Source organism: Lagenorhynchus albirostris, chromosome 14, assembly GCF_949774975.1.
Source record: "Lagenorhynchus albirostris chromosome 14, mLagAlb1.1, whole genome shotgun sequence".
Lineage (NCBI taxonomy): Eukaryota > Metazoa > Chordata > Mammalia > Artiodactyla > Delphinidae > Lagenorhynchus > Lagenorhynchus albirostris.
This window is the reverse complement of record NC_083108.1, coordinates 79,856,884-79,870,935: the sequence shown is the minus strand read 5'-3', so window position 1 is coordinate 79,870,935 and position 14,052 is coordinate 79,856,884. Positions and strand designations below refer to the sequence as shown.

The window sequence follows — 14,052 nt, the reverse complement described above, 5'->3', positions numbered from 1 at the left end:
ATGGGTAGAAGATTTTTGCTTCTTGTATTAGGTATTTCAGCAAAGCTTCAGGATGGATTTTAAACAGCAAAGACAACTAAATTCTGGAGTCAACAGAGATCTTGTCTGTGAGATTGTAGCCTTTTTACAGCATGAACACAGGGAATAGTAGGTGGATGCTGCAAATCTGTCCTTCTGTAGGTCGTTCTGAGCTTCATTCAGGGTCATGAGCAGAACCTGTGAAGGGGCTGATCTCTTGATTCCATTTGGCTTGTCACATGCTGGTAAGGTTCACCCCACTACTGGGATCGAGGTTTGCTCTGATTTGTTAATTGCATAAGCCTTGATCATGACTTTGGATCTGGGGAGCCAAGACCCTGAGTTTACCTGCAGAATGGGGGCATATTTTGTTAGTGAAAACAAATGAATAGAACAGGACCCTTATATAGGAGATATGCTTCTTCTGGGGTTGAGGTAGAGAAAGCTAATGAAAATCCAAAAGCTAAGAAGGCAGTTAATGAAGCTTATGCCTAAAAGACTTTGTCTCTGGGAAACAGGTTTGTTCAGGCAATCAAGGAAGAACTAGGTTGTTTTAAAAAATATGATTCTGGGGCTTCCCTGGTGGCGCAGTGGTTGAGAGTCTGCCTGCTGATGCAGGGGACGCGGGTTCGTGCCCCGGTCCGGGAAGATCCCACATGCCGTGGAGCGGCTGGGCCCGTGAGCCATGGCCGCTGAGCCTGCGCGTCCGGAGCCTGTGCTCCGCAACGGAAGAGGCCACAACAGTGAGAAGCCCGCGTACCGCAAAAAAAAAAAAAAAAAAAAAGATTCTGTCATGCATATTTGAAAGTTGCTGAGAGTGGATCTAAAAAGTCTTCATCACAAGAAAAAACATTTTTTTTTGTAACCATGTATGGTGATGGATGTTAACTAGAATTACTGTAGTGATCATTTTGCAATATATACAAATATCAAATTATTTTTAAACTAGTGTAATGTTATATGTCAAATATACCTCAAATATAACAGTTTTTAAAAACAGCTTCTGTCATGCTACCAGAACAGAACCAGTGGAAGAGTGAAAGGCAAATAAAAGAAGAATGACTGACTAAACTGGAGGAAGGCAGGGATTTTTTTTTTTAATTTACAATATTTTTAATCATGCTAAAGAGAAACAGACACATAGATCTGTAACAGACACATAGATCTGACTGACTAAACTGGAGGAAGGCAGGGATTTTTTTTTTTAATTTACAATATTTTTAATCATGCTAAAGAGAAACAGACACATAGGAAGTGAGACTGGCAGAGGTAACAGCAGATTTCTGTCTTCTCCCATCTGTTGCCCCCTGTGGGGCATGAATCCTTGGTTCCGGGAGGAGAATAGGGGGATGTTTGCACTCCTTAAACTGCTCTTTTTTGCTTGGAATTTTCTTTCAATGCGGGTATAATTGACTTCACCCAGGTTTTCTGTGCCCTGTGGGGTGCTTTTCCTCTGTGGTCTCAAAAGTCTTTGCTTCCAGCTTGCTCCCATCTTCACAATGATTACTCTCCTCAGCAGGGCAGAGATTTTTTAAAGCTAAAACTGTGATCTTAGTAGACAGACCAGACAGATATGAAAGGGAAATGAGTTTGTTTTTTTTAAATTATACTTAAAAAATTTTTTTTCTTTCCCTTTGGCCACGCCCCGAGGCTTGCGGGATCTTAGTTCCCCGACCAGGTATCGAACCCGGCCCCAGAATGGAAGCGTGGAGTCCTAACCACTGGACTGCCAGGGAATTCCTGGGAAATGAGATTTTGAAGGCTCAGCTAGGTAGATATTAAGAGGGTGAATAGACTCATACCTATGTGGAAACGAGAGGAAATAGAGGTAAAATTACAGATTTGTGGGAAGATATTATTTTAAAAGTGGTGGGAGGACATTGGTAATCCCTCTGGGGGAAAAAGAAATTAAATTGGATCCCTAACTCACAACATATACAAGAGTAAATTCCAGAGGTCAAAAGCAAAAGCAGGGGCTTCCCTGGTGGCGCAGTGGTTAAGAACCTGCCTGCCAATGCAGGGGACATGGGTTCAAGCCCTGGTCCGGGAAGATCCCACATGCCACGGGGCAACTAAGCCCGTGAGCCACAACTACTGAAGCCCGCGTGCCTAGAGCCCGTGCTCCGCAACAAGAGAATCCACCGCAATGAGAGGCCCGCGCACCAACACAACGAAGAGTAGCCAGCGCTCGCTGCAAGTAGAGAAAGCCCGCATGCAGCAACGAAGACCCAACACAGCCAAAAAAAAAGAGAAAGGACTTGAATAGACATTTCTCCAAAGAAGGTAAACAAATGGCCAATAAGCATAGGAAAAGATGCTTAACATCACTAATTGCCAGGGAAATGCAAATCAAAATCACAAAGAGATACCCCCTCACACACATTAAGATGGTTACTATTTAAAAAACACAAAACCCAGATAATAAAGAAATGTTATCAAGGCTGTAGGAAAAATGGAGCTCTTGTGCACTGTTGGTGGAGCTCTTGTGTGTAAAATGGTGCAGACTCTGTTCCTCAAAAATGAAACAGAATTACCATATGATAGAGCAATTCCACTTTTGGGTATATACCTGAAAGAATTGAAAGCTGGGACTCAAGCAGATTTTTTTTTTTTTTTTGGCTGCATTGGGTCTTCATTGCTGCACCCTGGCTTTCTCTAGTTGCGGTGAGCGGGGGCTACTCTTCGTTGCGGTGGACAGGCTTCTCATTGCGGTGGCTTCTCTTGTTGCGGAGCACAGGCTCTAGGTGCATGGGCTTCAATAGTTGTGGCTCGTGGGCTCTAGAGTGCAGGCTCAGTAGTTGTGGCGCACGGGTTTAGCTGCTCCACAGCATGTGGGATCTTCCCGGACCAGGGCTTGAACCTGTGTCCCCTGTGTTGGCAGGCAGATTCTTTTTTTTTTTTTTTGGCAGGCAGATTCTTAACCACTGCACCACCACGGAAGTCCCTCAAGCAGATATTTGTATACCCACGTTCCTAACAGCATAATTCACAATAGTCAAAAGGTGGAAGCAACCCAAGTGTCCATTGATGGGTGACCTGATAAACAAAATGTGATATATACATATGATGGAATATTATTCTTTCTTAAGAAGGAAGGAAATCCTGATACATGTTACAACATGGATGAATTTTGAGGGCATTATGTTAAGTGAAATAAGCCAGACACAAAAAAGACAAACACTATATGTTTCTGCTTTTATGAGGTAGCTAGAGGAATCAAATTCATAGAGACAGAAAGTAGAATGGTGATTGCCAGGAGCTGGAGGGCAGAGAGAACAGGGAGTTATTGTTTAATGTGTACAGAGTTTCAGTTTTGCAAGATGAAAACAGTCCTGGAGATGGATGGTTGTGATGATTGCAGAACAATGTGAATACTTAATGCCACTGAACCATACATTTTAAAATGCTGTCTTATTTCTCCAAAGAAGATATACAGATTGCCAACAAACACATGAAAGAATGCTCAACATCACTAATCATTAGAGAAATGCAAATCAAAATTACAATGAGGTATCACCTCACACCAGTCAGAATGGCCATCATCAAAAAATCTACAAACAATAAATGCTGGAGAGGGTGTGGGGAAAAGGGAACCCTCTTGCACTGTTGGTGGGAATGTAAATTGATACAGCCACTGTGGAGAACAGTATGGAAGTTCCTTAAAAAACTAAAAATAGAAACGCCATGTGACCTAGCAATCCCACTACTGGGCATATACCCTGAGAAAACCATAATTCAAAAAGAGTCATGTACCCCAATGTTCATTGCAGCTCTATTTACAATAGCCAGGACACGGAAGCAACCTAAGTGTCCATTGACAGATGAATGGATAAAGAAGATGTGGCACATATATACAATGGAATATTACTCAGCCATAAAAAGAAACGAAATTGAGTTATTTGTGGTGAGGTGGATGGACCTAGAGTCTGTCATACAGAGTGAAGTAAGTCAAAAAGAGAAAAACAAATACCGTATGCTAACACATAATATGGAATCTAAAAAAAGAAAAAAAAAGGTTTTGAAGAACCTAGGGACTGGACAGGCATAAAGATACAGACGTAGAGAATGGACTTGAGGACATGGGGAGTGGGGGAAGGGTAAGCTGGGACAAAGTGAGAGAATGGCATGGACATATATACACTACCAAATGTAAAATAGATAGCTAGTGGGAAGCAGCCTCATAGCACAGGGAGATCAGCTCAGCGGTGCTTTGTGACCACCTAGAGGGGAGGGATAGGGAGGGTGGGATAGGGAGGGTGGGAGGGAGACGCAAGAGGGAGGAGATATGGGGATATATGTATATGTATAGCTGATTCACTTTGTTATAAAGCAGAAACTAACACACCATTATAAAGCAATTATACTCCAATAAAGATGTTAAGAAAGAAATGCTGTCTTAAATTTCATGTCATGCATGTTTTACCATAGTTAACATTTTTTAAAAGGTTAGAGCTTCTGCATAACAAAAGTCACCATTAAAAAAATACTTAAAGAAAAACGATAAGCCACAGCCTGAGAGAAAGTATTTGTGATGCATAAATCCAAAAAAGGATTAGTATCCAGAGTACATCAAGAACTCCTTCACATTAGTAAAGAAAAAGAAATAACTCAATAGAAAAGTAGAAAAATATAAAAAATGCCCAACAGTATGTTAAATTAATTAAACAAGGAGGCCATTAGATTGAGGTGGTTCTAAGGCCTTAGCAGCCTGCATAAACCAGCCGAAAAGTAAATGCCTCAAGGTTAAGAAATCGAAACCTAAAGACAACCAATCACAAACAGCCAAATAGTCTTTCCCAAATAAGGCAAGGGCTTAAGTACAGCCAATCAAATAATTTCCTTGCTTTGCTTCTGCATCTTCTCAATAAAAGTCTTGCCCCTAGCTCCTGTCAGTGAAGCACACCCAACCACTTCTGGTTTGGCATTGCCCTATTCCAATTGATTTTTGCTCAAGTAAACTCTTAAATTTTTTTTCTTTTTAAAAATTGAAGTATAGTTAATTTACAATATTGTGTTAGTTTTATTAAAATTTTTGATTTGCCTCAGTTTATCTTTTAACAAGAGGCATTTCAGAAGAGAAAACCCAATAGACATATGAAGAGAGACCCAATTTCATTAGTAATCAGGGAGATGACTGGAATGGGGAGGCTAAATTACAGTGGGCAGAGAAAGTCTCTCTGAATAGGTGTCATTTGAACTGAGATCTAAGTGAAAATTTGAGCAAAACAGCCATCTGTACAGAGTTCTGGAGGGGGACTTCCCTGGCTGTCCAGCGGTGAAGACTCTGAACTCACAATGCAGGGGGCCCGGGTTTGATCCCTGGTTGGGGAACTAGATCCCACATGCCACAACTAAGAGCCTGCATGCCGCAACTAAAGAATCCCCCATGCTGCAAGGAAGATCCTGCACATGGCAACAAGGATGCTGTGTGCCGCAACTAAGACCTGGTGCAGCCAAATAAATAAATAAATAAATAAAGTTCTGGAGGAAGGGCATTCCAGGCAGAGGGAAGAGCAAATGCAAATGTCCTGGGCTGGAATAAGTTTGGCGATGTCTCAGTCAGCCCAGGTTGCCATAACAAAATACCACAGACTTGATGGCTTAAAGAACAGAAATTATTTTCTCACAGTTCTGGAAGCTGGAAGTCTGAGAACAGGGTGCCAGCATACTTGGGTTCTGATGAGAGTTCTCTTCCTGGCTTGCAGATGGCCACCTTCTCATAGTGCCTTCACGTGGCTTCCTCTTCTTATAAGGCCACAGTCCTATTGGATTAGAGCCCCACCCTTATGACTTTAATTTCAGTTACTTCCCCAAAGCCTTATCACTAATTTCAGTCCCACTGGGGGTTAGGGCTTCAACATATGAATTTTGAGGGACACAGCCTTCAGTCCATAATACCTCAGTGTGGGGCTTGCTTTAAAAAGTCAATTTGAGGGAATTCCCTGGTGGTCCAGTGGTTAGGATTGCGTGCTTCCATTGCAGCGGGCACAGGTTTGATCCCTGGTTGGGGAACTAAGATCCCACAAGACTCATGGCTAAGAAAAAAAAAAAAATGTCAATTTGAGGAGGCCAGGACTTCAGTACTGAATGTGGAAGTGAAAACCTACAGATCAACTGTAAGATAGAATGACTCCTCCCACAGTCCATTTTTGGAAGTATAAAGAAGTAAAGCTTATACAGGCTGAGGGGAGGGGAATTTGGGGGGAAGTTATATTGGCTTTTAATTCCTTGCCAAAGGCACAAAAACTCTGTTCCCCTTCACAGGGGGTTTCCCTCCTCTGTCCTCTGAGTTTGACAACAGAATGAGATGCAGTTCCTAAGTTCCTTCTTTCTTTGCTACCCTCCATGGTAACACAGGGCTCTTAGTTAATAGGTTTTACTGCTAATTACCAGGGAACAACAAAAGTATAACAAACAACAATGTCTAAACATGACTCATTCAAATAGAGAATAATCACATGTCAAAAATTTCTTCACCTTGTTAAAGAGGAAACAGTAAGATGGTGAAGCTGGTTCAGAGAGCATTTTGAGGAAGTAGATATTTGAGGAGGGGGTCTTAGATACTAAACTGGTTAATCTCTGCAGGGTAATAAAAATGATAAGCTTTGGGATTCTTTTTTATACTGGAAAGGAATACTTTGGAACTCAAAACAGACAAAAATCTGAGCCTTTAATAAATAGTAAATAGCTAAGCAAACAAAAATATGTTCCTTGGCCTACATATATGGCCAGTGGGCCAAATCTGGCTCTGCTGCTTGCATTTATAATAAGGTTTTATTGGACCACAGACACATCCATTTGTTTACATATTGTGTAAGGCTGCTTTTGCTCTAAACAACAGAGTATTATGATGACAGAGTTGAGTAGTTGACAGAGAGCAGATAGCCCAAAAGCCTAAAATATATACTATCTTGGACCTTTACAGAAAAAGTTTGCCAACCCCTGCTAGAGAATTAATCCTTGGGTGGGCTTGTTAATCAACGTCCTAGATGACATGACAAGAGCTACACTGCCCTCTCTTGGTCTTAATTGCAAAATTTGGCTAATTTTTCTTAAAAAGGAGACGTTTGGCTTAAAAGTTGAGGGACATTTGGAGAGTTGTCATCTCTGGCCTATAATTCATAAATCCTCCTGTCCACCCACTTCAACACCCCAACACCTGCTTTGTGCATTGGTGACTGTCTCAATGCACCTCCTTTTAAGGGCAAGGAGGCCTGAAAAATAATTGGTGTTAAGTAATGTCCTTTACAACGTCATTTTGCTCAACAGGGCATTCTGTCTTGGAATTAGGACTCCAGTTAGGGCTTGTGCCTCATAGTAATAGTACATTCACATGGAAGGGTTTCTTGGGATGTTCTCTGAGCTTCTTTGAATTAAGTTCTACAGCTGTTGCAAACTGCAAGTTTTGAGAAGGCAGCAATAGTGTGTGCTTGACCACTGCTGCTTCCCTGGTTCCTGGCACATAGTAGGTGCTCAGTAAAATATTTGTTGATTGAATGATAGAGCCAATGAAAGACTAAAGACAGAGGGTTTGTTTTCTCCTCACGGTCAGCCCCGTGTGAGGAACAAAGTTTTGGTGACAAAGGCTGCCACCTGCAGGAAGAAAGGTGAAACTGCAAGATTCAGAACTGCTAGGCCCCGAGGAAAATACAGTCAACTGCGAGGCAAGATTACCAGAGAATCAGTTTTTTCTCCTTTAGCTTAAGACAGAATTAATCAACATCATTTTGTCCTTTACAATTAAGGAAACCTGCACCCTTTCTTTAATAACATTTAAAGCCTTTGGAGTGCTGAATAAGTGCCCAGCACCATCCCACGCACACACAATTTTGCGGTAGATACCATTAGTCATCTCCATTTTATAAATGAGGAATCTGAGCAGAGAAAGCATGACCAAGTTACACAGCTAGAAGGTGGCAAAACTAGGAGTTTGAACCCAAACATCGTGGCTTCAGAATGTGTGTGTTTAATCATTTCACTATACTACCTCACTATGCCTGATATGGAAAATGTTTATAGGAAACATAGAAACATGGCGAATGGAACCCATGCAGATATCTCTGCTCTCTCCTGAACACTACTAAAATGATAGAAAAGGGATCCAAAAGGTCTAAACTCACAGAGAACAGGAGAGAAGATGACTGCTCATGAGAGATGTCAAATCCTTTTCAGAAGGTAGGAAGTAGATGGATGATTTAACTGAGTGGAGAAACCCTAGGAAGGGGAGGCCAGTGAGGAGTAAGCCTGAGCCCTTGGCAGTGAAAGCGTGGTGTTCTAACCACTGGACAGCCAGGGAATTCCCCTGAAAACAGATCGTTAACTGTACATCTATACTAGGAGCTGTTAACCCCAGATTCCCTCCTGTGACTCCTTACCCCAATCCCTGCAAAGATTATTCTTTGGAGAACTTGAAACGTGACAGCTCTAGGTTCAGAGATCACAGTCAGAGAAAAGGATGGAGCTGAGGCAACATACTAAAAACAGAGGGGTTAAATGAAAGTGTGCAGCTAAAAAAAAATCGGAACTTTTTTTTAATAATCATGTGTTTGGTGGTAGTATTGGTATTGCTATTCTGAGACTTAGCACTATGCTAAGTGTATTTTGGGACAAATAATAAATTATGTTGGAGTTTTTGAGAACCAAGCTTTATGGTGTGGAAGAAAGGAAATATGTATGGTCAACATGGTTAAGTAAAACCCCTCTAGTCTTAATTTTAATTGGAAACATCAGTATGATGGACTTTGTCAGAGAGGTTAAATAACTTGCTCAAGGTCACCCAGCTGATAAGGGATGGAACAAGAGTAACAGCCTGGTCTTGCTCCAAAATTTGTGAGGGCCTCCTGGAGGAGGTGAAATTTGAAGGATAAGTAGGATCAATAATACACTTCTCTCGATCTATGGAAGATGTGTTTACCATGACCCAGGAATCCTGGGCTGACCTGGAAAGAGTTTGTTTCTGAAATGTCAAAACCCAAGGCCAGCCTCCAAGTCATAGTGACCAGATGACCAACAGAAGTTACCTGGGTCTCCCCCTGTGCCATCTCTTTAAAAAATTTCAAGAACAGTGAGATGTATTTTCACTAAGTCCTCAAAGTAAACACTTCTTACAGTACAGCCATAGAAGACTACACAATTTGTTTGAGTCTAATTTTTTTTAGACTTGAAAAATGTTCACAAGATTTAAAATTTGCTTTCATGTCTAGTTTGAGCAGTAGATGTTGGGCAAGGCTGGCAGAAGGAAAGGATTTGTGCCCTAGTTTCCAAATGCTTCCCCTAATGGAACATAAGGATGATGTGATTATGAGAGGGAACATATGTTTTTTCATTTGTTTTATTGTTGTGGTTATTTAATTTAAAAATTAGTTATTGGGAGTTCCCTGGTGGTCCCGTGGTTAGGACTCGGCGCTTTCACTGCTGTGGCCTTGGGTTCAATCCCTTGTCGGGGACCTAAGATCCTGCAAGCGAGGAGGCATGGCCAAAACAAAAAATTAGTTATTAAGTGAAAAGTAACACGTGCAAAATAGATTGAAGATCGATTCTCCTTCCTTCCTCCTCCCCAGAAACTGTTACAACTACCAGCTTCTTATGTCTTGCAGAGAACATTTTAAGAGGAAACTTTTAGGCTGATTCATCTCAGAAGGTGACAGAAGTTAAAATATGACTGATCTTTTATTATCCCACTATAGCAAGCAGTTGCCCTCTGAGGGAGAAACTACAGCTAGATTTAGATTGGACGGACTTTCATTATTCATCTTAAGGAATACACAAATGATCCCTATCAAAAAAAGGTACCAATTTAAGTCTTTGTCCAAACAGACCTAGTTAAACTTCATCTTTTCTTATCAGGCCATCTTTTTTTCCCCCCCTAATAAGTGGACAATAATGTAGAGGTGGGGATTCTGGGGTTTGGATTTAGGGTTAATTCCATCCAGATTTTTCATAACTATGACTATAATAATTCTGATGTTTCCAGGACATTCTAATTTTTAAATTGTCTTCTTAACTACCTGCATGCTTGTCAGACCATGGATTCTGATTTGGGGCATGGAGAACATGCTTTAACAGTGTGAGGTTGGGGCTTTTCACATAGGCTTACGCAGTCTTGTATTTGCTTTTCTTTGGTCTCCACATTCTTTCCAACAAATTTGGGTTAACAAAAGGTAAAGTCTTTAAACAAGCTGTAGCAGAAATGCCTGACCCCATGACCAGGTAAAATGAAGCAGGTTCAGGCCTCAAGAAGAACTCACTCACAGGCTGCCAGTAAGGGGTGGATGAAAACGGGGCTACCTGCAGATCCTGAGAACAAAACGATGAAAACATGTTTACAACATGGAAACAGAAACTGAAGTGGGGGAGGAGTGAGCAGTGCCCTTCAGTGGTACCAAGAGGTCAGCTCACTTCCATTTTTTTTTTTTTTGCTGTACGCTGGCCTCTCACTGTTGTGGCCTCTCTGTTGAGGAGCACAGGCTCCGGATGCGCAGGCTCAGTGGCCATGGCTCACGGGCCCAGCCGCTCCGTGGCATGTGGGATCCTCCCGGACCGGGGCACGAACCCGTGTCCCCTGCATCGGCAGGCGGACTCTCAACCACTGCGCCACCAGGGAAGCCCACTTTCATTTTTTGAGGCTCTTTGTTTACAGAAAAATGAAGAGTTAAGTTCTTCATTTAATATTTAACAAATTCATTTTAACCCCAAGGTTAAAATGCCATGTAAATGTGCCATTACAAGATGATTGGATTTATTAAAAGCCAACTAATAAAACTGCAGTGAGATACCACCACACAATTATTAGAATAGCTAAAAATGAAATTGCAAACAAAACTGACCATACCAAGTTTTCACGAGCACGAGAAGCAACTGGAGTCTCATACACTGTTGGTGGGCATGCAGAAGGTACGTCGCTTTGGGAAAAGGTTGGGAATTTTCTTATAAAATTAAACAGCCACTCACTATACAACCCAGAAATCTCATTCCTAGGTATGCACCCAAGAGGAATGAAAATCACACAAAATCTGTATGTGAATGTTTATAGTGGCTTTATTTGTAATTGCCAAAAACTGGAAAAACTTAAATTCCTTCAACTTGTGAATGAATGAAGAAATGGTGGTATATCCATTATGGAATACTTGTCAGCAATAGAAAGGAGTGGATTGAAAGAAACTGTTGCATATATGGCCAAATTATTTTTTAACAGTGGTGCTAGGACTATATAAGGGGGAAAGGACCGTCTCTTCAACAAATGGTGTTGGGAAAACTGGATATCCACATGCAAAATAATGAAATTAGACCCTTACCTTATGCCAAATACAAATATTAACTCAAAATAGATTGAAACTATTCAAGTCCTAGCAGAAAACATAGGAGAAAAGTTTCAGGACATTGGATTTGGCAATGATTTCTTGGATATAACACCAAAAGCACAGGCAACAGTGGGACTACATCAAACTTAAAAACTTCTGTGTGTCAAAAGAAACAATCACCAGAGTGAAAAGGCAACCTATGGAATGGGAGAAAAATAATTGCAAATCACATATTTGATGAGGGGTTAATATCTAGAATATATAAAGAACTTCTACATCTCAAAAACAATAACAAAAACCCAATTAAAAATTGGGCAAAAAACCTGACTAGACATTTCTCCAATGAAGATACAAAAATCGCCAATAGGCACAGGAAAAGATACTTGATATCACTAATTATTAGAGAAATGCAAATCAAAACCACAATGAAACATCACCCCACACTCCTCTGGATGTATGTTCTAGAGATCTGTTGCACAACAATGTGAAAACACTTAACACTGCTGACCTGTATACTTAAAAATGATTACGATGGTGTTTAATGGTATGTGGGGTTTTTTACAATAATAATAATAATAAAAGTAATAAAAGAAACACCACTTTCCTCAGCTGCCGCTAAGGTGCTCGGTCCTTCCAAGGAAGCTAAGGCTGCCTTGGGGTGAGGCCCTCACTTCATCCGGTGACGAGCCCCCGCCTAGCACTGGCCCGTACCATGGCCTCCGTCTCAGGGCTCACCTGCATCTACTCGGCCTCATCCTGCACGACAATAAGGTGATGGTCACCCAGGATAAGATCAATGCCCTCATTAAAGCACTGGTGTAAATGTTGAACCTTTCTGGCCAGGCTTGTTTGCAAAGGCTTTGGCCAATGTCAACATTGGGAGCCTCATCTTCAGCGTGGGGGCTGGTGGACCTGCCCCAGCAGCTGGTGCTGCCCCAGCATGAGATCCTGCCCCCTCCACCACTGCTGCCGCAGCTGAGAAGAAAGTAGAAGCAAAGAAAGAAGAATCTGAAGAGTCCGATGATGACATGGGCTTTGGTCTTTTTGACTAAACATCTTTAGTAACACGGTCAATAAAAAGCTGAGCTCTTAAAAATAAATAATAATAATAAAAGAAACAGACTGTTGATACATGCAATGTGGATAAATCTCAAAGGCATTAGGTTAAGTGAAAGAAGCCAGGCTCAAAAGGCTACATACTGTATGATTCCATCCATGTGACATTCTGGAAAAGGGAAAATCACAGGGACAGAAAATAAGCAGGTCAATGTCTTACAGGGCTGGGACAGTAGGAGGGGCTGACTATAAAGGAGCATGAGGGGAATTTTCTGCATGGTAAAATTGTTCTGTATCTTGATTATGGTTGTGGTTACATGACTGTATGTGTTAGTTAAAATCATAAAACTGTATACCAAAAAAACTGTACATTGGTGCATGAGAAAACCTGTATATAAAAAACTGTATGCAAAAATTTATACTGTATATAAATTATCCCTCAATAAAACCGACTAAAAAGAAATGTGGAGTAAATGTGGAAAAATGTGAAATCTGAATGATCTCGGTGCAGTGTACAGTGGTCTTTTTTGTACCTTTTATTGTGATTGAAATGTTTCAATCTGAAAAAATTTTTTTTTTTTGCGGTACGCGGGCCTCTCACCGCTGTGGCCTTTCCTGTTGCGGAGCACAGACTCCGGACACGCAGGCTCAGCGGCCATAGCTCGCGGGCCCAGCTGCTCCGGAGCATGTGGGATCCTCCTGCACCGGGGCACGAACCCGTGTCCCCTGATCGGCATGCGGACTCTCAACCACTGTACCACCAGGGAAGCCCTTTAAAGTTGTTCTTAAGAAGCCAATTAGTTGGGACTTCCCTGGTGGCACAGTGGTTAAGAATCCCCCTGCCGATGCAGGGGACATGGGTTTGAGCCCTGGTCCGGGAGGATCCCAGATGCCGCGGAGCAACCAAGCCCGTGCGCCACAACTACTGAGCCTGTGCTCTAGAGCCTGTGAGCCACAACTACAGAGCCTGCGTGCCACAACTACTGAAGCCCGCGTGCTTAGAGCCAGTGCTCCGCAACAAGGGAAGCCACCGCAACGAGAAGCCGGCGCACCACCGCAATGAAGAGTAGCCCCCACTCACCACAACTAGAGAAAGCCCGCATGCAGCAACGAAGACCCTAACGCAGCCAAAAATAAAAGTAAATAAATACATTAATTAATTAATTTTTAAAAAGCTGATTAGTTTATTCAAACTTCAGTATGGTCCAATAATAGGATGCAAGTTTAAAGTTGTCTGGTAAACAAAGAATTGTTTCATTCTTGTCAATGCATGGCTGTGACTGTATTTATTACTTCACTTTCAGAAAAGGTCAAACTTGTAAATTTGAGACCTTTCAAGAATGTGAAGTCTGCTCAAATAGCCCTTCTGCCCCCATAATGTTTCAGAAAACATTTGAAGAACAAGAATAGTATCTGGTGGTTGACTAGGCATGTGGGAAATGCAAGGAGGAGAGAAGCTGGGGATTATTTTCTTCTGGGTGTTGATTTAGAAATGAATTACTCGACAGTTCACTTCAGTCAAAACAATAGAGTCAGTCCTTTCTCCTCACACAGGCTTCATCTCCTGTCGTTCTAAGAAATCCCTTTATAAAGCCTAATGATTCTGCCTCCCTATTTGTAAAATATTTGGCTCGGATGTATAAAGATGGGTGTATATACTTAATCATAGGCAAAACTG

General features: G+C 41.6%; 1 pseudogene; it reads left to right on the top strand.

Annotated features, from left to right (window-relative positions):
- Positions 1–12,030: 12,030 nt before the first annotated feature.
- LOC132504182 (large ribosomal subunit protein P1-like) lies at positions 12,031–12,370 on the top strand (annotated as a pseudogene).
- The last annotated feature ends 1,682 nt before the right edge of the window (positions 12,371–14,052 follow it).